We start from the raw sequence: 27,511 nt of genomic DNA, 5'->3' as shown, positions 1-27,511 counted from the left end.
AGTGAAACTTTTCGGGGGGATTGGGTCTAGGCCAAGACCCCAGGGTCATGCTCAGGCCTAGGCCACAGCCCCTGCTTTGGGCCATGGTCTATGTCCTAAGCGAGGCCCCAGCCATGAGCCTAGGCGCCAGTGTCATGCTCAGCATATGCTGCAGCCCCTGATTTGGGCCTTGGCCTTTGACCTAGGCCAGATGCATTCTTTTTAAACACATGCAACCAATAAAGTTTGGTTGCAATCGGGGAGCCCTCAGTTTGTTTTGGAGCCCCCTGAATGAAACAAATTGCCCGTATTCATCGCATTTTGCACATTCTTTTAAAACAAATGCACATCCCTTATTGATTATCCAGCTACAGTGCATTTGAGATTTGTAGATAATTATGGAAGCACATGTCAAAAACAAAAGAAACATAGATATGACTGCAGCAAGCTCATGGCAGCATCTGCCGTGCCATACAATTCACCCCATACCTAACAGCCTTTCAGACCATCAAGCCAGGGGCCTTGTTGGTTGCTGTTTGAGTCCAATTCCCATCACCTCTTGCCGTTGAAGCAGAGAGAATGATGGAGTTGCAGCAACAGTATGAAGGCTTATTGGTTAAGGGTAACCGCCATATCAGCACTCTTTTCTTCATTTCCATCCTCTAACCTTTAGGGATCCACAGTGTTTATCCCATATCCCTTTGAAATCTTTCACTGATTTAGTCTTCACCACCTCCTCGGGAAGGGCATTCCAGGCATCCACCACCCTCTCTGTGAAGAAATATTTCCTGATGTTGGTTCTGAATCGTCCTCCCTGGAGTTTCATTACATGTCCCCTAGTTCTACTGATTTCTTTCCAATGGAAAAGGTTTGTCAATTGTACATCATTAAAATGTTTCAGGTATCTGAAGATCTGTATCATATCCCCCCCCCCTGCACCTCCTCTCATCCAGGGTATACATATATAAGATCTTCAAACTCTCCTCATTAAGACACTTGATGGAGACCCCCCCCCCCCCCCACACACACACACCATTTTTGTCACCCTTCTCTGGACCACCTCTTTCCTGTCTCTGTCCCTTTTGAGATATGGTCTCCAGAACTGAACACAATACTCCAGGTGAGGCCTCACCAATGATCCTGTACAAGGGGAATATCACCTCCTTTTTCTTACTGGTTATTCCTCTCTCTATGCAGCCCAGCATTCTTCTGGCTTTAGCTATTGCCCTGTCACACTGCTTCACCATCTTCAGATCGCTAGACATTATCACCCCAAGGTCCCTTTCTTGCTCTGTGCACAACGGCCCTTCATCTCTCATCATTTACAGCTCTTTTGGATTACCACACTCTAGATGCATGACTCTGCACTTCTTGGCATTGAATCCTAGCTGCCATATCTTCAACCACTTTTCAAGCCTCCTTAAATCACGTTTCATTCTCTCTACTCCTTCCAGCATGTCCACTCTGTTGCAGATCTTAGTATCTTGTGAAATCAGGCATTTAACATGCAATATACTGTGAAGTAACTCTCTATCACAGTTTAGTGAACGAGCCTCTTAGATTGTAAGCTCTCTGGAGACAGGGAAATACTTACTATAGCTGAATGTAACTCACCTTGAGCTACCAATGAAAAGGTGCAAGCTAAATCTAAAAATAAATAAGTCCACGGGCTGCATACTGGATCTCTGAAGACTAGCACATTCTAATCTATGGTTCTAGAGCTGTCCCTCAGAGCGCAACAACAAAAGATTAACGGGTGGATTTTAAAAACCCGGCATGCGTAAATCCCGGGGTTTACGCACATGGTCTGGCCTTATGCACACCAAGCGAATTTTCAAAGAGGCCTGACCACACACTTAAACCCCGGAATGCGAATAAGTACCAGGCCCAGAGAAAGGGGAGGTCCAGGCGGTGGGGAGGGGCTGGAGGCAGCTGGTACCGCAGCCATTTGCTGCTCTGCCAGGAAAGCACGCGCTGGCAGGCTGCCGGTGCACGCAACTTGCTACTGCTCCTGATGAGAAGCAAAAGGTAAAACAAAAAAAATCAGTGGATAGAATAGGGATGGGGGCGGGGGGGGGGGGGGGAGAGAGGAAGGGGAAGGGAGATTAGGTAGGGAGTTAGGGTAGATCCCTCCTAGTCCGCTCCTTAACTGGAGTGGACTGGGAGGGAACTGGGGAAGGCCGGGATGCATCGCCGTGTGGAAATTGCATAAGTTTCCCCCCCCTTGCGCACACGGATTATAAAATCTGGCGTGCATGTGCACACAGCCCCCCGATTTCATAACGTGCGCTCACTCAGCTTTTTTTTCCCCAATTCTGTGATTATAGCCATACATGCTTAGCCAATTAGGTCCTAAGACGGTGCAAAGGAAGAATGCTACCTATCACTGGACAACATGTTAACCCAGCCAGCCACTGAAAAGCTGCTTTAATAAACCTGGAAACACATATTTTGAGACACATCCTATAGTTAACATTCTAAGTTTCACCTATAGGTCTTACAACCATAAAGAAGCCAACTAGATTAAACTGCTCTACTGCATGTGCATAGCACTATAACATAGCATCTTCCAGCCCTCTGCAGGAGATCTCAGTATCCCCGGGAACACTCAACCAAGCCAATTAAGATGGAAATGAAATTTCAATCAGCAGTGGTGAAATTATCTGTCACATGGTTTTTATACTTTTAAAAAACTGCACAAATTGATAATTAAAAAAACACACTCAAACACTCCCCCCCCCCCCCCCAACTAACTTGGTTAAGATTTTATAAATGGCTACTCTTCCTTGTACAAAGTGTATTTTAATTATTTATATTCTATTTTTCAACACTTCAAAGTGCATTACATTCAGGTACTGTAGTTATTTCTCTATCCCCAGAGGGCTCACAATCTAACAGTAAAGCTGATTCAGCGGGTTGGATGCACCTTTTCTGCCCCTTACTGAATAAGGGGTAAGGGAAAACGTACGTCCAATGACAGGTTAACAGTGCGCTCCGATGTATCGGCCAGATAGTTTGTACCTGAGGCCTGAGTGGGATTTGAACACTGGTCTCCCTGGTTCAGGGTCTGCTGCTCTAACCACTAGGCTATTCCTCCACTTGTCTAAAATACACATTCATTAACTGATAAGAATATGATAGATTGCTACTGGCAATTCTTTTGGTAGCTAAACTTGAAGCTACAGAGCCACATCTAACTTCAAAACACCTGCGCTTCTTGTGAAAAAACGCACACATAATAATAGTTCAGTGTGTTTCACATACAGTGCTTTTCTCCTCTCAGAAATTATTTTTCAGGTTTCAGGGCTCTTCAGTGACCAAGGATCCTCATCTGTTTGAGGTCTTTAAATGCATTCTGGTTTCAGTTTAGTAATTTTAGATATTTCCTCCAAATTAAAAAAAAAATTCTCTTGTCTGTAATAGCTGCACAAACATGAAAAATACATTTACTTTTTGGCACCTTGTGAACACTGCTTCAGCATTACCATTGGCCATTCAAGACAAAATCCATGCACTACTCAAACAAATTGATTCTTAAAAAGGAAAGAATTATTATTATTATTATTAGTAGTAGTAATAATAAAACACAAACTGTAAGGCTGCACAGATTTCAGTAAAATGTTCTCATAATGAGCCTTGCTGCATTAAGTTCTCTTTTTCTGTTTTCTGATATTCCAAATAAAAAAGGGCAAGTCATCCATGACCGGGCTCCCAGTTTATAAATAAGGCAGTTTGGCAAGTCTTTACTAAGCTGGCGGTCTGCGAGGATGAGGTTTCACACTATTCAAATGCTCAGGATTCTGCTGTCATAATAATCCTTCACCCAACAACATCCACACAAAAATAAAAGGCTATTGACCTAAAAAACACAAAGGAAGATATGGAAAAAATGTATACAGAATATAGAAACAGCATCAAATAATGATTAAGCCAAACATAGTACTCGTCATACCCCTTTCTAGATCATTTATAAATATATTAAACAGTACCGGTCCAAGTACAGATCCCTGAGGCACTCCACTGTCTCCCTTTTTCTACTGTGAAAACAGACCATTTAATCTGTTTCCTGACTTTTAACCAGACTACAATCCACAAAAGGACATCTCCTATCCAATGACTTTTTAGTTTTCTTAGAAGTCTCATGAGGGACTTTATCAGATGCCTTCTGAAAATCCAAATCCAAATACACTACATCTACCGGTTCACCTTTATCCACATGTTTATTAACCTCTTCAAAAAAAAAAAAAAAGTAGCAGATTTGAGGCAAGACTTCCCTTGGGTAAATCGATGCTGGCTATGTCCCATTAAATCATGTCTAGCCACATGTTCTGCGATTTTATTCTTTATGACAGTTTTCACAATTTTTCCCAGCCCTAAAGACAGACTCACTGGTCTATAATTTCGCGGATCACCTCTGGAACCCTCCCCCCCCCCACTTTCTTTATTAGAGCTTTCATATAAACCATGACACAGTGAACAGATAGAAGCTCAAGAAGAATACAATTTTACAGTAAAACCAGAAATCGGAGCGGCCTCAGAGGGAACTTTCCTTCCACCCCCCCCCCCCCCCCCCCGCACCTTCCCCTCCCTTACCCACTCCCCAGCCCTATCTAAACCCCCCCTCTACCTTTGTTGGTAAAGTTACACCTGCCCGAGGCAGGCGTAACTTGCGCGTGCCGGGCCGGCCGCCGGTGCGCGAGTCCCCAGCCCGGGAGCAGTTTCGGAGGCCTCGGCCATGTCCCCAAAACACCCCCGGGCCAGAACCATGCCCATGGCCCCGCCCCCGGATGACGCGCCGCCGACATGCCCCCCAGGAAAGCCCTGGGACTTAGGCTCGGCGCGTGCAGGGGGAGCTTGGGGCAGGTTTTCGGGGGGTACGCACGTATCTTACGTGCGTACCCCTTTGAAAATCTGCCTCTAAGGGTTTATAGGAAGAGGATTCATAAACCCAATCCCGAATATGATGTAGTAAGCAGACCAGATTATAGACTTGTAGTTTAGGGCATTTCAAGCCCCCCCCCCCCCCCCTTACTTCCATCTCTCATCAACTCACCTATCTTAATTCTAGCCTTACACCTTTTTCAGATAAAAACATTTTAGAATTAGGGTTTATAAATATACTTTGTATTTTTTTTCTTATCTTTTTTTTTTTCTTCTATTTTACTAATTTTCTACACAATTTTTTTTACTAATTTCTTGTGTGTTTATTTATCTCAACCATATCTTTCCTATGGACGGCCTAGCTGTCCTTGCACGAGATGTAGGTGGGTAGTATCTGCGTGGGCGATAAAATGTTTTTTTAGGATCCCTTCTTGATGATCTTCTCGCAGAAGAAGGGGCCTCGGTGGTCACTGTTGATAATCGACACAGTGTTTCATTGTGGTCTTTCAATTGAGTCACTACATCTTGTATTTTGTCACCTAATAGGTTTTCACCGGTGCAAGGTAAATCTGCAAGTCTGTCCTGGATTTCAGGTCTCAGGTCAGAGGCTTTTAGCCAGGCCCATCTCCTGACACTAATTCCTGTTGCTGACATACGAGAAGCTGTCTCAAAGGAGTCATAAGCAGCACGAACTTCATGTTTACCAGCCTCAAGGCCTTTATGTAATATGGCATTGAGAGCATCTTGTTGTTGTTGAGGAAGAGCTATCCGTGACACCTGCATAGATCCTTGAAACATTTTGCGGCCTAATATGTCAAGGAATTTTTTATCTTTACCAGGAGGATTGGAAGAATGTGGTCTCAGTCTTCTGGATTTCTTTTGTGCAGATTCAACTACCACTGACTGATGGGGTAGTTGTGGTTTTTGGAATCCAGGAATGTGTTGGACAAGATAAGTTGCATCTGTCATTTTATTTACTGGCTGAACAGCACAAGGATGCTCCCAGAGACGATGCTGTAGATCTACTAGTACCTCGTGTATTGGTATTGCTACGACTTCCTTTGGAGCATCAACAAATTGGAGAACTTCCAAACTTTTGTGCCTTGTATCTTCCTCAGTAATGAGATCAAAAGGAATTGTCTCTGACATCTCCCAAACAAAACTGGCAAAGGAAAGGTCTTTTGGGGGAGATTTTCTCCTTTTCTTCCGGAGGAGATGGTTCTGACAGAATATCCTCCGTGGAAGTGTCTGTGTCTACATCTTCCCATGTATCAGAAAAGGTCTCTGGACGAGATCCTGTAGGTGGGAAGAAGATTGGTACTGTAGGACGTATTGGCACCAATGGATCCTTTGATGGCCTCGATGGATGGTGCGATGGCATCGATGGAAAATGCGGGCCTGTCTGTCCTGAGAGCCCTGATGGACCAGGCATTAGTTCAGGCATCGTGAAATGGGACTGGAATCCATACCCTCCTCGTCTGAAGACCCAGGAATTGGAATCGGGGCTTTCAGAGAATGTGCAGGTTTCTTTGGCATCGGTGGTCCCGGTTGCATTGGCAGGGCACCGATGAGTGTATCCAGCATGGTTAGCAATGGTTAGCCCCCATACCGGCCCAGTGTCTGGGTTGGTATGGGGGCTGTAGGTCTCTGAGAGCATCAAGCACTGCCTGGCGGATAAAACCGTTCAGTTCCTCCCTGAAAGCTGGTGTAGTTATCGCAGCTACAGGGGATGGCAGGCTAGGCGATACTGGCACCTCCACAGGGCCCTGTGGGGGCTCAGTACCCAGCACCGATATCTGTGGGGATCGCCTTGGCAGTTTGGGTGGAGAGGGTATTAACTCCTCCACCCGTGTCCTTTTCGCAAGCGGCTCGATAGCCAAGGCTGATGCGGTGTCTGTGCCGGCACCAAGTGAAGACTCACGTCGGTGCCAGTGTCTGTGTTTTACTTGGTGCTCGGCCTGGTCTTTCCCCAGCGCAGAGGTAGATGCTGTCTATGACTTAGACGGAGTAGGTGACGGACAGTCACCACTGCCCTGGTGGTCCCGGCGAGGTTTTATGATCAACTTTTTCGATGCTCCTGCCAGTGAAGATTGGGTGGAAGTCGATGGAGTCAGTTTAATTTTAAACATGGTCTCCATCTTGTCAAGGCGAGCCCGCCTACCCTTAGGAGTCATTTGGGCACAACTTGGGCAAGTAGATATTAATACGTCGTGATATGTCATGTGATGAGCCAAGGCACAGCACACAAGCATCATGCGGGTCGGTAATCGACATGGTTCGGGGGCATTCCGGACATTTTCGGAAACCTGTTGCCATGATGGCAGAGGTTGAGGCCCAAAAAACGGTCGATGGACTGCGGACACTGAAAGAGTATAGTGGGAACTGACCCGGATAGTACATTTTTTACTCACTGAACGAAGGGAAACTTTCCCCAATGGGAGACCCCCTTTGAGGGAATGTTTTTCTGAGGTAAATTTTGAGATTTTTCCGTGAGGAAATATGTGTGAGAAATTTCACAGAGCTCCTAACCGCAAAGCAAACTGCAGCGTGGAAAAAGAAAGAGAGACTGAAGGGAGAACCCTGTGGCTCAAGGGATCATGGCATGCCCAGTGTGCCAGTCAAAAGTTCTAGAAACTTTGACAGGAAAGTTTTCCGTGATAGGGCTCCATCCAGTGACGTCACCCACATGTGAGGACTACCATCCTGCTTGTCCTGGCAGAAAGCATTTTACCAGCTTTGTTTCCAAAGCGGAAAAAATTCAGTTCAGAGAACTGAATAGCCTGTTGCGCATGCCTATGTAAATGCTCATTGAGACTATTTAGTGCATTATGATATTCTGTCTTAGTGTCTATGTTAACTTGAATTGCTAATTTTTTTTTTGCTCTTTGAAGCCTATTTTCCCGCATGAGAATAGTTTTAGTAAGCTGTTTCAGTTTGCTTAAATATGCAATAATTTCCCCTCTTAAAGCTACCTTACTGGTTTCACAAAATAAAACTGGAGAATCCTTATGTTGAGCATTATTCCTTGCAAATGCCTCCCATCTCTGTTGTAAAAAAACATTTGAAATCCAGATCATGCACAAGCTGAGCTGGAAACCTCCAAATTCTCTACCCCCGTCTCCTGAAATCAAAATACAATTCTGCCCATACCATTGCATGATCAGCTATTTCTATGACTCCAATACCCGCTTGTCTGAACATTTGAGAATGATGATTCAGAAGTCAAAATATAATCTATGTGAGTCGTCATTAGATTCGTCCGAGACACATAGGTGTAATCCTTAGCTTCTGGATGTAGAAGCATCCATACATTAAGTACCTTTAATTGCTTTCATAAAAAAAAAAGTGATGTCCTTATCCTTCCCCAATCAGGGAGACACAGCACTAGAGGATTTATCCAAAATATGATCATGGACAAAATTAAAATCTCCAAGCACAATTAATGAGCCTTGTAGATTTTCTAATAAGACATATGACAACTTAAGAAAAAAGGAATGATTGTACACATTGGGGGCATATACATTGCATATAGCAGAGTTGCTTACCTGTAACAGGTGTTCTCACAAGACAGCAGGATGTTAGTCCTCACATTTGGGTGACATCATCAGGATGAAGCCCAATCACGGAACACTTTTGTCAAAGTTTCCAGAACTTTGACTGGCACCTACTGGGCATGCCCAGCATAGCACCAACCCTGCAGCCAGCAGGGGTCCCCCTTCAGTCTCGTCTTATAGTAAAACGTACATGCAAAAAATAAAATAATAAATCGTAAGCGAACCCAACTCCGCGGGGTGGTGGGCGGGTTTCGTGAGGACTAACATCCTGCTGTCCTGTGAGAACACCTGTTACAGGAAAGCAACTCTGCTTTCTCACAGGACAAGCAGGATGATAGTCCTCACATATGGGTGACTACCGAGCTGAGGATGCCCGAGCAATGCACCAAATGTACCCAAAGATGTGCAACAGGCACAAGAACTGGGGTGGAATTTGGTAGAGGGCATCCTGAACCCTACCAGGTTGGAGGAAGGATGTTGGTACCTCAGTTCGCAAATAAGTTGCGTAGCACAGACTGGCCAGAGATGGAATCTTGTCTACCAGCCTTGTCTAAACAATAATGGGCTGCGAAGGTGTGGAGAGAGCTCCAGGTAGCTGCCTTACAGATGTCAGCAAGCGGCACCAAGCGTAGGTGCGCTACTGATGTTGCCATGGCCCTGACAGAATGTGCTTTAACACTGTCTTGAAGCGGAATGCCTGCCTGTTGGTAACAAAAGGAAATACAGTCCACTAACCAGGAGGAGAGATTCTGCTTACCCACATGTTTGCCCAATTTGATGGGATCAAAAGAAACAAACTAGTGCATTTCCTGTGGGCAGCTGTACGGTCTAGATAAAATGCTAGAGCACATTTACAGTCAAGGGTATGCAGAGCCCATTCTCCTGGGTTTGAGTGGGGCCTGGGAAAGAAGGTGGGTAGTATAATGGGTTGATTGATATGAAACTCCGATATTACCTTAGGCAAAAACAGGGTGAGTGCGGAGTATTACTCTATCATGCAGAAGTTTAGTGTAAGGCGGGTAGGTAACTAAGGCCTGTAACTCACTAACTCTACGAGCAGATGTGATCACCAAAAGAAAAATCACCTTCCAGGTGAGATGGCAGAGATCACAGGCTTGGAGAGGCTCAAACAGCGGTTTCATGAGCCGTCCCAAAACCAAGTTGAGGTCCCAGGAAGGGGCCAGAGGGTGCAGTGGAAGTTTAAGGTGGAGCAAGCCCTTCAAAAAGCGTGTTACAAGGGGTTGTACTGAAATAGGTACACCCCGGACACCTTTATGGAAGGCGGCTACCGCAATGACATGTACTCTGATGGAAGAAGTTTGGAGACCTGACTCTGACAGATGCCAGAGATAGTCCAAAACTTCAGTGTGGAACAAGTGAAGGGATCAATGGGCATGGAAGTACACCATACCGTAAACCTGTTCCATTTGTAACGATAAGACTGCCTTGTGGAAGGCTTTCGTGAAGCTACTAGAACACGGGAGACCGGCTCTGAAAGGTTAAGAGGTTGAAGTAAGTAACTTTTCAACATCCAGGCAGTCAGGGAGAGGGCCTGGAGGTTGGGGTGACGAAGGCAGCTGTTGTTCTGAGCGATCAGAAGTGGGTCCTTTCCCAGAGGAATGTGCCGGTGTACTGATAGGTCGTGGAGAATTGTAAACCAGACCTGGCGTGGCCAATGAAGGGCTATGAGAATCATTAGTCCCTTGTCCCTTCGCAACTTCACGAGAGTCTTCGAAATGAGTGGAAGTGGAGGGTACGCATAAAGGAGACCGCTGGACCACAAGAGGGAGAAAGCGTCTCTTGGTTGAAGGTGTTGGCTGCGAGTGAGAGAGCAGAAGTTCCCTACTTTGCGGCTGTGAATTGACACAAAGAGGTTTATGTGAGGGTAACCCCAACATTGGAATATTGAGTCTGCTACAGTGGGGTTGAGGGACCACTCGTGCGGTTGAAAAGTGCGACTCAGCTTGTCTGCCAACACACTGTCCACTCCCGGCAAGTAGGTGGCCTTGAGGTACATTGAGTGGGAAAGGGCTTCCGCCCATATTTGTGCAGCTTCCTGACACAGGAGGTAGGAGCCTGTTCCCCCTTGCTTGATGATGTACCACATAGCCACCTGGTTGTCTGTCTGAATCAGGATGACCTGGTTGGAAAGGTGATCCTGAAAAGCCCTGAGAGCATATCTGATTGCACGAAGCTCCAGGAAATTTATTTGGTGGAGACCAAATGCCCTGAGTTTGCAGGATTGCAACATGTGCACCCCAGCCGAGGTTGGAGGCATCTGTTGTCAAAGTTATTTGAGGTTCTGGAGCCTGAAATGGAAGACTTTGAAGAAGATTGGATTGGTTTATCCACCAAGCCAGCGATAAGCGGAGCTGGTTGGTGATGTGGACAATGGTGGACATTGGCTGAGAAGACTGAATCCACTGCGATTTTAGAGTCCACTGCATTACTCTCATGGCCAGGCGGGCCATGGGAGTGACATGCACTGAGGAGACCATATGACCCTGTAAAGATCAGAAAGTGACGTGCAGTTGAGTGTTGTTGAGACTGCAGTCGATGGGCCAGAGAGGTGAGAGTGAAAGCTCGATCCTGAGGTAGGAAGGCTTTCGCTTTTAGAGTGTTCAAGTCGGCCCCTATGAACGATAGGGTTTGAGAGGGAACTAGCCTGGATTTTGGATAGTTTATGAGAAACCCTAGGGAGATCAGGGTATGGCATGTGACACGTAGAGACGTCAGTGCAGCTTGCTGAGTAGGAGCCTTGATCAATCAATCGTCGAGATAGGGGTAGACGTGAACACTGACTCCTGAGAAAGGCAGCTACCACTACGAGGCACTTGGTGAAGACTTGCGGGGCAGATGCTAGGCCAAATGGTAACACTCGATATTGGAAGTGTTTCAGGCCTACTAGGAATCGCAGGAATCTGCGATGTGTCTGAGTAATTGAAATGTGTGTGTAGGCGTCCTGGAGGTCTAGACAGCAGAGCCAGTCTTCCCTTTGGAGAAGGGGAAGAAGAGAACCCAAGGTCACCATCTTGAACTTTTCTCTTTGTAGGTATTTGTTTTAAGGTGCGAAGGTCCAGTATTGGGCGAACACCACCTGACTTTTTTGGTATCAAGAAATACCGGGAATAGAAACCTTGCCCCTGGTTGGGAGAGGGGCACTGGTTCTATTGCTCGGGACTGGAGGAGGAGTGAGACCTCCTGCTCCAGAAGCGATGAGTGGTCGGATGTTCCCCACGTCAGCCGAGTGGGGAATCCAGTGGAACAGAGAGAAAGTTGAGGTGGTAACCTGGGAATAGCCGGAAGTGGAGGCTGGGTACTGCTCTCTAGGAAGGAGTTAAAAGCCAGACACTGGACCGGGCTGGGGGGCTGGCTGTGACTTCTGAACTCGAGGTTGCTTGGATTGGCCTTTTTGGTAAGGCTTAGAAGCTCAAGCTCTGGACGCTGGGGGATAGAATTGTCTCTTGGAGTCTCTTCTAAAAGATCGTTTGGAAGAGGAAGAGAGATCAGAAGGCAGTAAGGAGAGCTGGTGCAGAGTCTCTTGGTGGTCCTTGAGCTGCGCCACTGCTTCTTGAATCTTTTCTCTGAAAAAATTATCCCCAGCAGAGGGCAAGTCAGACTTCAGACCTGTACTTCTGGTCTGAGGTCTGAAGACTTTAGCCAGGCCCATCTTCTCACACTAATTCCTGCCGCCGAAACTCTGGAGGCAGTGTCGAAGATGTCATATGCCGAACGTACTTCATGTTTGGCAGCATATAGACCCTTTTGTGCTAGGGCATGAAGTTGGTCCTGGAATTGCAGAGGTAAGGCTTCAGCAAATTCCTGAATCTTCGTAAACAGGGCCCTATTGTACTGGTCATGTATAATTGATAGGAAGCAATGCGAGAGAGGAGCATTGACCCATGAAATACTTGTCTTCAAAACACATCCAGAAATTTCTGTTCCTTTCCTGGGGGAATGAAAGAGTGGGGTTTGGAGTGTTGTGCCCTCTTCTGAGCTGACTCCACAACTACTGAATGATGATCTAGTTGAGCTCTCTGGAAGCCAGGGGCTGGCTGAACTAGATAGGTGGCATCTGCCTTACGGTTGACAGGTGCCACAGAGCCAGGGTGCTCCCAATTTCTCTTTAAAAGGTCCGAGGATGTCATAAATAGGGATAGACATGATTTTCTTAGTAGCATCGAGAAATTGGAGAAGTTGTAACATCTGATGCCTAGAGTCATCTTCGATCTGAAGCTGGAATGGAACTATTTTATTTAACTTCTTTTACTATACAGACACTCAAGACCAGGTCTTATCGTACCGGTTTACATTAGAACAAGGGGAAAAAACCAATTAACGTATAAGTGGAAATGAGAAGTTACATTAAAACAGGGAGAGTAAAAACATGGATGTCGGAAGATAGGACAGAATTAAGTAATCAAACAATAAGTTAACAAAAATTCCAAACTATAAATTAACATAAAACAATAAATTTCAGACATTTCTTTAACAAAGTTGATAAAGGACAAGTCCTCTGGAGGAGAACACTTCCTTTCATCAGGAGGAGAGGGCTGTGAAGGCAAATCATCTGAATCCTGAGACGAATCATTGGTCCAGGGATTGTATGGCTTATCACCAGTTCCCATATGTTCATCAGAAGGGAGTAATGGTGATATTCCAGAAGGTTCGGGCCTAGGCATCGATGGCCTTGGAGGTGGATCCGAAGGCACCGATGGAATCTGTGACATCGATGGATGTGTCGGCGGTAGCACTCCGGAGGGTGGAATGGAGATCGGTGATTCTTCTTCTTCTTCTGATGACAAAGGTATCAGTGAGGAAGGAATCGGAGCCATCGGTTCCTTTGGATGCACCGGTGGAAGGGCAACGATTAACTTATCCATTCTTGCCAATAGCGGTGCAAGCGCCATGGGTATCGGATCGATGGCCAGAGCAGGAACCGGCACAGGCATCGATGGAGGTGTGAACCCCTGGAGTGCTTTACCGATGGCCTCTTGGATCATCTGATCCAATTCCTCACGGAAACCTGGATGGATGGATACCCAGTTCCGGAGTAGGAGGCAGCACTGGCGTAGCCGGAGGGTCCACTGGTGAAGGAGGAATCGTGGATCCCTGCACCTGTCCAAGTGGGGAACGCCTCTGTGACCCAGAGACAGAAGAGGATGGGGCCTTTTCTGTTCGGGACTTCTTTGTCTGTGGCTCAGACAACGTCGATGCAGAGGGCTTGCCTGTACTGGTGGCCTGAGCTTTTCGATGGTGGTGTCGATGTTTTTCTCGATGTTCTCCTCGGTCTTTCTCCTGAGGAGGAACAGAGGGGGGTCAACACCAGCGGAGTTGTCGAAGCTGGTCGGGCAGCAGCGGTTTCCCGGTGCTGGCGAGAAGTAGATGTTACTGGTTCAGACGACGTCGAAGCTATCAACGGAGTCTGGGTTTTTGGCCGAAAGAGAAGTCACATCTTCGCCAGCCTAGCCTTGTGACCCTTTCGTGTCATTTGGGCATATTTGATGCAAGTAAGGACATCATGGTCGGACCCCAAACACATCACACAGACCGTGTGAGGGTTAGTGATGGACTTCGTTCGAGTGCAGTCAGGGCACCAAAGAAAACCCGAAGCCATGGCCTCGACAAACTTTAGCCGCGGTGCAGTCGATGGCTGGTAGACCACAAGGGAAAAACTTGACGGGAATCGACCGCAAGCAGGTAAAAAACTTACCGTTCGACCACGGAGCAACGATATCCATAAGGGGACCCCCGTGGGGTAACTTTTTTAACAAAGTTCCGTGAGGAAAATTCCTGTCAGGAATCTCTGAAGAGCGTGGCTACTACTGCGCGGAAAAAAGAAGACTGAAGGGGGACCCATGCTGGCTGCAGGGTTGGTGCTATGCTGGGCATGCCCAATAGGTGCCAGTCAAAGTTCTGGAAACTGTGACAAAAGTGTTCCGTGATTGGGCTCCATCCTGATGATTTCACCCATATGTGAGGACTACCATCCTGCTTGTCCTGTGAGAAGGTAGCAAACTTCCTATTAATTGTCCCCACCAAGATCATATACCTACCCTCAAATTTTATTTCTTTACTAACTTGAAAACCGGTACCTTTTTTAAATCAAAACCTGCTTTTTTCCCCAATACGGGAGAAAAGTAGCATGCCTCCACCCAGTCTTTATTCAATTTAAGACTTTCAGCTATAGACAGGTGTGTTTCCTAAATGCAGGCAATATCTATTTTGTTTTAAAGCTTGCAGTACTTTCTTCCTTTCCATGGGGGAACCCAATCCATCAACATTCCATGATATTAATTTAAACTTAGCCCCAATCAATGATGCAGATGAGCATCAGAACAGTACAAATCTGAAGATCAATTTGGGTGAAGGGCTTCCAGCCCTGTCCTCCTCCCATTAATGGGCCTCGTATAAGGCTCCCTCGCAGCTCCCATATACCCCAGAATGTAGTTAAAGCAGTAGCCCCAAAACCCCACCCAGAACACTGACTGTTTAACCTGTCTGTGTCCTTTCCTAACCCCTCCTAACCCCACCCCTTGCCAAGCCCCCCTTCCCCTCCCTCCCTCAAGCTCCCTCATATAATCCCTGAATGCAGGGAAATAGGATCATCTTAAATGTGACCAGGTACCACACCCCATTTCCCTGAAAACATTTCTCCACCACAAAAAATGTATAAGCCCTTACAATTTCCGTTATATCCAACCACAGAACAGTAATCTTTACTGAGCTCTAAAAGCTGGATCTATTTTGGTGCCGTTGGATAACATCACTCCATTTGTAATGGCTAATTCATGCCTGCTTGCTGATGAAGAAAATTACCCTTCCTGTGTCCAACAACATTTTAACACAAAGGACTAAAAAGAGAAGATGACAAACTGACCTGGGTAAGGAGTGACATCCTGCAAGCGGTCAAGTTTGTACAGGGAGATATCCCTAGCTAGAGCTGCATAGATGGAAATAACTAGCATACATGGTGGACCAATTGGGCCTCATCTGTTATTTGTTTTTATAGTGAACTACTTTTTGGAGGATGAAAAAAGATCAGTCTGCAAGAAGATTCAATTGTATTTTGATTTAGTGAAACACATGAGTTATATGCATGAATGAAAAATATTTCCTCATGACTACCGCCTCATGTCTGACACCTGTAAAATAGTTACACTGCTGTCCCAAGCTTACTTTCAGCGTGAATCAGATTTTTCATTGTTGGACTGAAACAGATTTAAAAAATATCCGTATTTCTGCAAAAGCAACACCCAGGAAACCAGTTAATATGATTTTAAGTAATCGGTGTGATGCAGACCTTTCTGGTCAGTACTGCATACCCCCGAGACATCAGTCTTTTCCTGTGTATCAACTGAACAGATAAACAGCATCAAAGAAACTATCCCAAAGTGATCTACCATCAGTTTGAAGAGTTCACAAATATTTACTAAATGAATAGTACTAAAAAAGTGTGCTCTCTTCTCTAATTTCTCACTGGAAGGAGACCGATGAGACACACAAAAAGCACAGTTGCTTACCTGTAACAGATGTTCTCCTAGGACAGCAGGATATTAGTCCTCACATATGGGTGACATTATTCGATGGAGCCCAGCACGGAAACCTTTTGGATAGCAGACTGAGCGTGCCCGGCCTGCTACTATCTGCGTGTCCATGCAAGGTCCCCCTTTAGTCTCATAGCATAGCAAGCTGAAGAGCGAAAAATAAAATAAACCGAAGGTGAACCCAATCTCATAGGGAGGCGGGTGGGATTCCTGAGGACTAACATTCTGCTGCCCTAGGAGAACACCTGTTACAGGTAATAACTGCGCTTTCTCCTAGGACAAGCAGGATGGTAATCCTCACATGTGGGTGAGTACAGAGCTCCAGACTGCCCCATACAAGCAGAGAGACCAACAGCAGCCGAACAAGGTGCCAATGGGCACAAACAACTGCGGCGCTGTGGGGAAAACAGGTGGTCTGGTCCCACAAGGAGCACAAGTAGAGACAGTTGGGTTCAGGTCTGAAATAGGTTGCGCAGGATGGACTGACCAAAGGCACTGTCCTGACGGCTATCCCTGTCAAGGCAGTAGTGAGCTGCGAACATGTGGAAAGAACTCCAGGTTGCAGCCCGGCAAATTTCTGCAATGGGGACCACATGCAAATGGGCCACAGACGCTGCCATGGACCCCACAGAGTGAGCCTTCACTCTGCTGGCTACCTAGAGGCCTGCCTGCTCATAGCAGAAGGCAATGCAATCCGCCAGCCAGCTCAACATCCAAGCCATGAGGGCCAGTGCCCGGAGGCTCGGGTGGCACAGAGTGCCCTGGTTCTGTGATATGAGGTTGGATGCTGTCCCCCGTGGGATAGGCGCATACACCGACAGGTTCTGGAGAAGTGGGAACCAAACCTGCCAAGGCCAGGAAGGTGCCACGAGAATCATGATCCCCCTGAAGTTTCAATAGTCTTCAGGAGGAGCGGGAAAGGTGGATATGCATACAGGAGGCCTTGAAGGGAGAAGGCATCACAGGCCGGATGGCCGTTCCCCGCTACCAGGGAGCAGAATCTGCTCACCTTGTGGTTGAGAGGGGATGTGAATGGGTTCACATCTGGTGTACCCTAGCAGCGGAATAGGTCAGTAGCAGCGTTGAGGGACCACTCATGTGGCTAGAAGGACCGGCTGAGGCAGTCCGCCACCAAGTTGAGGTGATCTGGCAGGTAGGTCACCTGCAGATACATCCCTTGGGAGAGGACCCAGTTTCAGACCTGCACTGCCTCTTGGCAGAGGAGGAATGAGCCCGTACCGCCCTGCTTGCTGATATACCACATCGCGACCTGGTTGTTGTACTGATCAGAACTTCCTTGGACGACAACTGGTCCCGGAATGCCCACAAGATGTACCATATCACTCGAAGCTCCAGAAAGTTTATCTGGCAACATGCTTCGGCGGCGATCCAAAGGCCTTGAGTGTGCAGGCCGTTCGTGTGAGCTCCCCACCCCCGAGGAGAAGTATCGGTGGTGAGGATCACTTGGGGTAGCATGGGCTGGAAGGGAAGTCCACATTCTAGATTGGGGAGGGCTTCCCACCAGGACAGAGATAGTTGGAGAGGATCCGTCACCGTGACTGGAGCTTCCAGATCCTGAGACACCTGCTTCCACTGAGACTGCAAGGCCCACTGAGGGCTCCTCATGCGGAGGCGGGCCAAGGGAATCATGTGGATGGAGGCCGCCATGTGGCCCCGCAAACTGAGCAGGAGACGGGCTGGTACCCTCCTGCTGGTGTGAACAAGGATGGCCAGCGAGGAGAGGGCAGGAAACCTTTTGCTTGTGCCGTGCCCAATCTAGTGTCTATGAAGTCTAGCTGCAGGGACAGATAGAGGTGCGATTTGGGGAAGTTGATAACAAATCCCACTGTCTGCAGGGTCTGAACCATCAGAGCCAGAGCTTGCACGGCTCCGGAGGGGGAGTCACTCCTGACCAGCCAGTCGTCCGGGTATGGTAAAACATGGACCGGACGACGCCTGAGGTAGGCAGCCACCACCACCAAGCATTTGGTGAAGACATGTGGGGCTGATTCCAGCCCAAAGGGCAGCACTTTGTATTGAAAATGTGCATTCCCCACCATGAAGCGGAGGTACTTCCTGTGGTTGGGGACAATCGCAATGTGTGCGTATGCCTCCTTCAGGTCGAGGGAGCAAAGCCAGTCTCCTCTTCGGAGGAGCGAAATCAGCATACCCAGAGAGATCATTTTGAATTTTTCTCTTACGAGAAATTTGTTGAGCGTCCTGAGATTGAGAACAGGGTGCAAGCCGCCATTCCTTTTCAGAATGAGGAAATACCTTGAGTAAAACCCTTGGCCCTGTTGTCTGTGAGAGTTTCATTTGTAGAACGACCAAATGGGCAGATGAACCCCACGATGGAGATGAGGGAGAGGCCTCTGGGAGCCGGCTGAGATGCAGACGATACCCCTGGCGGACGATGAAGAGGACCCAGTGGCCCGATGTGATCCCTTCCCAATGCTGGGCGAAGCTGAGGAGCCTGCCGCTGACTGGGGAATCGGGTGCCAGGGGAACTGTCAGCTGACTTAAGCTCACTTGCCGCTAGACAAAAGCCAGTGACCGAGGCTTGCTGGGGTGACACCTGGAACTGGTCCAGGTTGTGCAAGTTTGAATGGCTGGAGGGTAATACTTCCTCTGCTGGAAGAAGGGCTTATGAGAACCTTGCCTGAAGGTTTTCCTGGTGGAGGATGGCCCTTCTGAGGGACTAGCAGATAGTTGCTGGAGGATCTCATGATGATCTTTCAGCTGCGCCATCGCATCCCGGACCTTGTCCCTGAAAAGATTCTCACCTGTACAGGAGAAGTCGGTGAGCCTATACTGGACCTCCGGCTGGAGGTCTGGGGCTTGGAGCCAAGCCATCCATTTGGCACCGATGCCCATGGTGGCTAAGTGGGCTGCAGTTTCAAAAACTTCATAGATGGGATGCACTTCTTGTTTTCCTGCTTACAGGCCCAGTGAAGCAATGGCAGCAAGTACTTCCTGCTGTTGATGGGGTAGACCCTCCACAAAATCCTAGACACGCTTCCAGAGATTGTGGTTGTACTGAGTCATGTAAAGTTGGTAGGCAGCAATGCGGGCAACCAGCATGGTGCCTTGGAACATTTTTCTCCCTATGGTGTCAAGTTCCCTATGTTCGCATCCCGGAGAAGCAGAGGCATGGGTGCGGGAATGCTGGGCCTTTTTTAAGGCGGACTCCACGACCACTGACTGGTGGGGGAGTTGCCTCCTCTTGAATCCCATGGTCTGTTGCACCAGGTAGGCAGCATCGGCCTTTCTGTTAACTGGGGAGGTGGAGATAGAGTGTTCCCAATACGGAGGAGGAGTTCCTTAAAAATATCATGGATTGGAACTGCCACGATCTCCTTAGGAGTGCCAATGAACTGGAGGACTTCCAGCATCTTGTGAAGTGCGTTCTCCTCTATGAGGAGCTGAAAGGGGATGGCTTCAGCCATAGCCCTGACAAACCCCATGAACGACAGGTCCTCAGGTGGCAACCGGCGCCTCTTCTCTAGAGGAGAGGGCTCCTAGAGGGGGTCGGAATATTCGGAGGATGAGTCTGTGGAGTCATCACCCCCAAGGGTCATAAGGACACTCTTCCTCACTTGGGCCAGGGTGCTGAGGACGAGGGCTATGAGGGGCATCAGCCCTGGGTTCCAAGGGCTTCGGAGGCCGCAGGGGCACAGACGGCACCAATAAGTCCCTCAGCATCGAGGGGATCATAGGCCATGGTAAGCTGGAGGGGTCCGGCGGTGGCTCGAGGAATCGTGGGCGAAGGCAGCCGGTCCTGGCAGCCTCATCCTCCTCGGAGACCCGAGGATCGGGATCGCTTCGGTGGGGGGCATCGGAGGCCCCATGGGCACAGGTTGCATCGGTAGAAAACCAAGAAGGACGTCCAGACGCTCTAACAGAGGTGCTAACATCGATGGTGGAGGCTCGGGCACCAGTATGGGGGCCGGTAGCGCCGGAAGCTCAATGCTGTGCAGCGCTTTGAGCACTGCCGATTGCACCCTAAGTCCAACTCCTTCTGGAAGTCCTGAGTGGTCAGGACTGATGGAGGGGGAAGAGGCATCGCCGGCTCATCCTCTGGTCCCCGAGGTGGCACGGCACCCTGCACCAGTATCAGTGGGGAATGCCTCGGGCTACTGGGAGCACCAGAGGTTGGGGCCTCCGGTGGCCAGTGCCACTTTGATGGTGGCTTGCCAGCCGCCGATGCCGCTTAGGAACCAGAACGTGTCGGGACGGTGATTGGTGCCGGTGTTTCGGGATCTTTTCCGTGCTCGGCCCGGTGTTTTCCCAGTGCCAAGGAGGTCAATGACCCCGAGGTTTGGGGGCGGGGAGAGACTACTGAGGATCGATCCCCTCTCCCTGATCCTTGGGGGTGCTAGCTAGAGGGATCTTGAGAGGTAGCGAATGAGATGGTTCCTAGCGATCCTTGGGCGTTGAAGAGACTGACACAGGCGTGGAGGATTTCGGGGTTCTGAAAAGTTTCTCCATCTTGTCGAGGCGCACCAGTCGCCCTTTGGGTGTCATCTGATCGCACAGATGGCAGCCACGGACATTGTGCGAGGCCTCCAGGCAGAAGATACAAACCTTATGTGGATCCGTAACGGACATGTTCTGGTCGACGCCATGAAAAAGACCCGACGTGCAGTTGATGATCGACGGACATCGCAGGGCGGAGAGTCAGGAAATCAACCACAAGATTGAAGAAAATGGCCAAAAAAGGACCTACTGTAACGGGAGGGCACCAACCGTGAAGGGGTACCTGACGAGGAACTGAAAAGGCAACTCGAAAAATCGAGGAAAGATTTAAAAAAATTTGGAATTCCATGGACCGCGAGGCAACTGCACCATGGAAAAGAAGAGACTAAAGGGGGACCTTGCATGGACGCGCGGATAGTAGCAGGCTGGGCATGGTCAGTCTGCTAGCCAAAGTTTCTGTGCTGGGCTCCATTGGATGTCACCCACATGTGAGGTCTACCATCCTGCTTGTCCTAGGAGAATATAAAAATTCACCTGGAAATACACACTGTTAACTATCATATTCCTTATGGATATTTTAAAATCTATTAACATTAAAAGGGTCTAGAGTTACTAACAATCCATATCCAAATGTATTCACCTGGGTGTGTACATTACTTTAAGTAAGAGAAACTTGATCTAAAGCATTGGTTCCCAACCTGGGGTCCACAGAGCCCCTAAGGGCCCACAAAACCATTATGGGTCCACTAGAAAGGTGGCAAAGTGCTGCTGCTGAGAATAAGAATGGGCTGACCTCTGCGCTAAGGTTGCTACTAGCTAATCCCACAGTAAGAGGAAACAGATTATGGCCCGGAGGAGCCCAAACCCATGTAGAAAAGAGGAGGGGAAGAGTGCAGCTAATCACTGCCATAAGAAGCTCAAACTGTCATGGAGAAGAGCCAAGGAAGAGTGGGGCCAATTGCCATCATGAGGAGCTTGAAACCAGCTAAAAAAATGTGCTGCCAGCAGCACCTTTATTAGCCTCTGCTCCACATGAATTGTAGAGGAGTTAAGCAGAGCCATAATTCTGAGGAGCATTTACAGGCACTGTGACATGCTCTGGCTGCCCTGATGGCTTGACAGTGAGGGAAAAAAGTTGCAGAGAGTAGTTTGACCAGGAGTGGATTGGGGGGGGGGGGGGGGAACCCTCAAGATAGGATCATGGGATAGAGGGCAGGAGGAAGGAGCACAGGAGGGAAAGCACTTGAGAAGGAGCCTTGAGGAAGAGGAGTAAGGTATGATACATCACAGCATTCAAGAAGGAGAAACTGGAAGAGGTCAGAAAAGAAGGCACTTGAGAAGGGACCATGCAGGAAGGCTGGGAGGAAAAGGACTGGAAAAGGGGCTGAAAGGGGCAGATGGCAAGAAGAAAGACAATCAGGAAGGGGCAAAGAGTGGGAAGAAGCAGAGCAGGAGAGAAGGCACTCAAGGAAGAGCCATGGGAGAAGGCAGGAGGGAGAGATAACCACTAGGGATCATGAGGAAGGTGGGGAAGTCAGCTGCCAGAGATTAAAGTGGGGGTGGGAGGGGTAGAAAGATCTTTCTGAAATCCCTGCATGTAAAGTCTGTGAGTACTAAACTACCTGTGATACTACCAGTCTTGGAATTTTCAAAGAGAAACTCCACAGGGAATTTTCCTTTGAAAATTCTCTGACAGGTCTATTGGTACAAAGTATAGAGATGACTGCTGGGGAGATGTTGAAAGGGAAATAGATTGAATGGGGAGGAGCTAGAGACAGATCGAGATTGGTGGGAAGAGGTTAGAGAGAATGGGTGGACTGGCAGCTGATGGGGGTAACCTGCATGCAGCAGCAGTTACTATCATAAGCAAATTGCTGGGTAGAGTAGATGGACCATTTGGTCTTTTTCTGCCATCATTATTACATTACTATGTTACTAACTTTGCCTAGACTATTTTGTATGAGACTTCGTGCCTTCTTACCTCACTTTCAGGAAAAAAGCTAATGCATGGCTCTTTGGCCACACCTTCCCCTACAGCCCCCTCGGCAAAGACCATCAGCCTTTTTTACCTATCTACCAGAACTGTCAAGCAAGGATTTTAAGTCATGCACCCTGGCCTCTGAATGTTATCCACTGTAAATTTGATTCAACTGTGAGTGTAAATGACCTTTGACCAATGTACTATAACTTAGTTAAAACTTGTTTTGTAATTCACCTGTGTAAAAAAAGTGAAATATAAAATGTCTATAAATAAATAATACATAAAGGGGCTGGGAAAAAGTGAAACTGGTGGGGCAAGGCTGAGGGACAGGGAGAGAGATTGTCCCTCATCACCCCTCAACAACACCTCCTCAAACAACCCAGGAGTCATACACACACCATTCACAAGAAACCTAAGCGTAACTCTTAACAGCCAACTCAATCTTAAACGCCACATCTCCAACACGATTAAAGATGGATTCTTCAAGCTGCAAACACTGAAAAAACTCAAACCCCTTCTTCAGGTGCAGGATTTCCGAACAGTCCTACAATCAATTATTTTCACAAAACTAGACTACTGCAACTCACTTCTTCTTGGCCTCCCAGAGATCCACATCAAACCCCTCCAAGTTCTGCAAAACGCCGCCGCTAGAGCCATCACAAACATAAAAAAATCCTCCCACATCACACTCACACTAAAAGAACTCCACTGGCTGCCCATCACTCAGAGAATCCAATATAAAACCCTCACCCTCATCCACAAAAAAATAAACAACAACAAAATGAACTGGCTAAACACCGCGATACGCCCATACTCCACACAAAGAAATCTCAGGTCCACAGACACTGGCCTTCTTTCCGTCCCCAACTCCAAAACTGCACACCTCAACTCCACCCGCAAACGAGCCATATCAATAGCGGGCCCAACTCTGTGGAACTCCCTCCCTCCCCAGCTCAGAAATGAACCCTCCACCCAAGTGTTCAAAAAACAACTTAAAACATGGTTATTTAGAAAAGCCTTCCCGCCAGACCCTTAACCCCCCTCCCGTATCCATCACACCCCCCCCCCAACGAAACCCACCTGCCAAATACACCTCTCCCCCCCCTGGCCCTACGCACACTCCCTCCCTCCCCTGCCCCCTCCCACACCTCCCCCCTAGTCCCCCCCTACCCACCCTCACCTACCACCCCCTGCTCCCCACCACCATCCCCTTCATTGTTTCCTCCCCTTCCCATCCGCAAGCTACTTCACAGCAACGTAAACTGCCCTATAATTCCTTAATGCCTAACTGCATAGCAATTCTGTATTTATATATTATTTATGTTATATTGATTACTATCACCTCCTATCTTACATATGTTTAAATCCTAAGGTTTCTTTATGCCTAACTGCATAACATCTCTCTATTTATATTTATATATCATTTATGTTATATTATTTACTATCACCTCCTTTCTTACAAATGTTTAAATCCTATTAATGTTAAAATAGATACCCTTCTCATTGTTATTTTGACTAGTTACCATGTTACAATGTAAAAATAGGGCGGACCTCGCCCTATTCTCTCAGTTATCTGTAAACCGATATGATATCTCGATCGAATGTCGGTATATAAAAGAAAATAAATAAATAAATAAATAATGGAGGAGCCAAGATAGAGAATGATGGGTTAATACCTGGAAGGTAGAGAGACTAGTGAGAAGGAGCTTGTAAGAGAGTGAGAGAGTGATGGGAAGGAAATGGGGAAAGAATCTGGTGGAGAGAGACTGAAGAGAAAGGGGCAGGTGGGGTGGCAGCAGAGGGACGAGAAAAACTAGAGAAGATGTGCTGGGATAAGAGAGAGAGACTGGTGAGATTAGCTGGGTGGAGTTGAGATGAATAGACTTCTGGAGAAGGGCTGGGTAGGGAGTGAGACTAGGGAAAGGCTGAAGATGGGAGAGGTTGATAGGGAGGGAAGGGCTAGTGGGAGAGAAAGACTAGTTAAGGGGCAGGGAACAAGACTGGTGAGGATAGGATGGGGTCCCTAAAATTTCTGGATGTTGAAAAGGGGTCCCTGTACCCAAAAAGATTAGGAACCCCTGATCTAGAGAGAAGAGAAATGGTTTTGTAAAAAGCTACGTAGCAAGAGGTTCAAAAGGACAAAGGCTGTCTTCAGTAACAGAATACTCAAACGTAGAGCTGTCAGTGTTAGCTGTCAGTGATGAAAAACAATTCTCAAAACTGCATGAGAACCCATGCTTAGTAAAGCTCACAGCAGACAGCTTCATGTTACTCCTACATACTCTATGCAGCAATTTCTATTATTTATGTGCCAGGATTGAAAGCCATCACCTGTCCATTTCTAAGCAGGAACAGTGTGTAAGGGCAGGGGAGGATATCCTCCTCCTCTATATATACATACATTTTTTTTTTAATACAACTTTTATGTGGGCACAGGGGGAGAGCTTCCCAATCCTCTCCCTCTGCTTCATGCTGCCATACAAAATGTTTGTCGCTAAAACCTGTCAAAATGTTGGTATTTATGCATTAATTTGTCTGTAAGTAGGACTTATCCAGCTATCTAGCGGCCACTGAATATTCAGTTAAGGTCAGCAACCACTAGATAGTCGTATAAGTCACTTATCTGGCTATCTGAACTGTTAGAAAGGCAGTGGGCGGATCGGGGTGGCGCTGCTATCCAGGTAAGTTAACCAGATAAGTTAGACCTGCCATAGAGCACATCTAATTTAGCAGACTATAACTTATCCGAGTAAGTAGCAACTTCTATTTGGATACTCAGCGGCATAGCCGTGTTGCTGACTATCCCTTGTAACTTAGTTTTATCCGTCTAAATTACATACTCTGATAGTTTTCAATATTGATCTCAAGGGTTTTCATATGGTGTTACTGCTGCTTCAGTTGTAATATTTTCTTTTCACTCTTTACTACAGCTACAGTACCTGGGACTTATCTCCTTACTGTACACACTAGTCACAGCAAGTCTCTTGCCATCAGGTAATAATCATTAAACTCAGGCTGTGTTTCACTACCTGCTGTTGCCGCTCTCCGCTATAGTGAAAAGTACAATACGCAGTTAAAAACCTATATTTTTTTCAGTTTTGTATTTCAATAGACAGTAACCACCAAAACTAGATTTTATGTTTTGTACTCTGAAACTGATATTTACAGTTAAACCGATACAGTGAGAGCGAATAAAAACTAGAGCAAGTATTAGGATTTCAAGTTTGTCAAAAGATGAAACAAGAGAGAGTTTTAAGTAAAATTTCTAAAATTCACTGTTCTCTGCTAAACGCTCAGCCTGTCTGCACAAGCTAAATACAGCTACATAATCAGCATGCTATGAAAGGTGAGAGCACTTTCTGAACACGACACTTTCCCCAAAGCAGAAATCATTTAAAGGTGAAATTTTAGAAGTTGGGTATGTGCCAAAAATTGGGAAATGCATGCACATTTAGGATATGCGCGCATGTGCTGAATTTTAAAAGCCACCTTCATGCGCGGTGTGGTTTTGGCGGGGAATGGTCATTCCAGGTCAGGGCCAAGAGATGTGCGTGCAAATACGTGCTTTAAACCATTCAGAAATGACCGGTTTGGGGTTTGGTTTTTTTTAAGTTACACCTCCTTCATAGCAGAAATAAAGTTATGTGGCACTGGACTTGAGTGTAAATATAGGTGAAATAAAGCATATCCATAGTAGAACATGCATGTGTTGCAGATAGAGGAGGGTGAGAGCTTGAAACCTCAGCACGCGTTGTGTCAGTGCAAACTGCCCACTCAAATGGGCAGATTACATGAGCTAGTCTTTATCTGCTGCCATCTATGTTATTAAATGTCTGCAATTTAGCTACAATCACCGCAGGCAACAGATTTATTACAAGTTTAATCTGAAAATGCTATACTAATCCATGTACAAAAGCAACCCAGAAAAATCCTTAAAAACCTTAGGAGGTAATTTTCAAAGGCGTCACATACATTAACATAACATACTATTATAGCAATTTTCAAAAGCCATTTACTCAAGTAAAGTGCATTTACACACATAAAACCCAGTTTTACATATGCTTTTTAAAATCAGGCCCTTAGGAAGTACTATAACAGTATACATGCTGGCTGATACTCTTAAGGTGCACTCGTCCGAGCGCACTGTTTAACTAACACGTGCTTGTTTTCGACACGCGTCCACTACCCCTTATACTGTAAGGGGTTTAGCGTGTTGAAAATGGGCGGCCACCCCCCCTCCTCAGGAAACTAATAGGGCACATCACATGCAAATGCATGTTGATGAGGCTATTAGTTATTCACCCGAGATACTGAAAGTAAAATATGCAGCCAATCCGCAGGCGTTAACTTTCTGAGCAGCCCGAAAAAGTGGTACTGAAAAGCAGAAAAAACTGCTTTTCTGTACACGCTCCAACTTAATATCCTAGCGATATTAAGTTGGAGGAATCAAAAAATGTTTAAAATAAATTAATTTTAAAAAAATGTATGTGCCAGGCGGTGAAGTTAGAACGGCGCTCAATTTTACCAGTGTCCGTTTTCCTAACCTATGGCTGTCAACGGGTTCGGAAACCGATTCTCGTAAAATTAAGCGTCCGTTTCCTGAACCTGCTAACAGCCACCTCTCCTGGGTTGCTGCTGATACAGAGGCCCTAGGGACACGCTATCATCCCTAGTGCCTCCCTTTTAGCGCAACCCCTCATTTAGATACAGGATCGCGCCGCCCAGGAGAGATGGCTAGGCGCACGTTGTGAGAGTGGGCGCTCAACACAGAGCGCTCGTTCTCCCGTGCTTCTTATTGAATCGGCCTGATGGTATGGTAAAGAAACCAAGGATCCTGCCTTTTAACCTTTCAATGGTCCTGAAATTAGGTTAGGGATGCTTTTAAAGAATCCATCTTTTAAGCAACTGATCCTGGACATCATTAAAGCCCAGTCTGAATTAATACACGATTCCTCAGAGGAAGAAAAACATTACATTTTAATCAGAAGCCTCCAATAAAATTTGTGAACCCTCAAAAAGGACTATCAGAGTTTGTATGAAACATTTAAGCTTATAAGAACAAATTATCACTTTGCTAATAGTACAACTGAATA

The 27,511-nt window shown here is 47.0% G+C and overlaps 1 protein-coding gene and 1 long non-coding RNA gene across 3 annotated transcripts in view; one reads left to right on the top strand and one right to left on the bottom strand.

The window, feature by feature from the left end:
* DUSP22 (dual specificity phosphatase 22) overlaps positions 1-27,511 on the bottom strand; it is a 197,661-nt gene that overhangs the window by 74,235 nt on the left and 95,915 nt on the right. The window lies entirely within an intron of this gene.
* Positions 1-27,511, top strand: part of LOC115085014 — a 67,512-nt gene that overhangs the window by 39,160 nt on the left and 841 nt on the right. The window contains exon 2 of the long non-coding RNA XR_003854691.1: positions 25,349-25,412. This is a non-coding gene — a long non-coding RNA (uncharacterized LOC115085014). The remainder of the gene's footprint in view (positions 1-25,348; positions 25,413-27,511) is intronic.

Source organism: Rhinatrema bivittatum, chromosome 2 (assembly GCF_901001135.1).
Source record: "Rhinatrema bivittatum chromosome 2, aRhiBiv1.1, whole genome shotgun sequence".
NCBI lineage: Eukaryota > Metazoa > Chordata > Amphibia > Gymnophiona > Rhinatrematidae > Rhinatrema > Rhinatrema bivittatum.
Note: the sequence above shows the minus strand (reverse complement) of the source record. Positions and strands in the feature narration are given on the sequence as shown.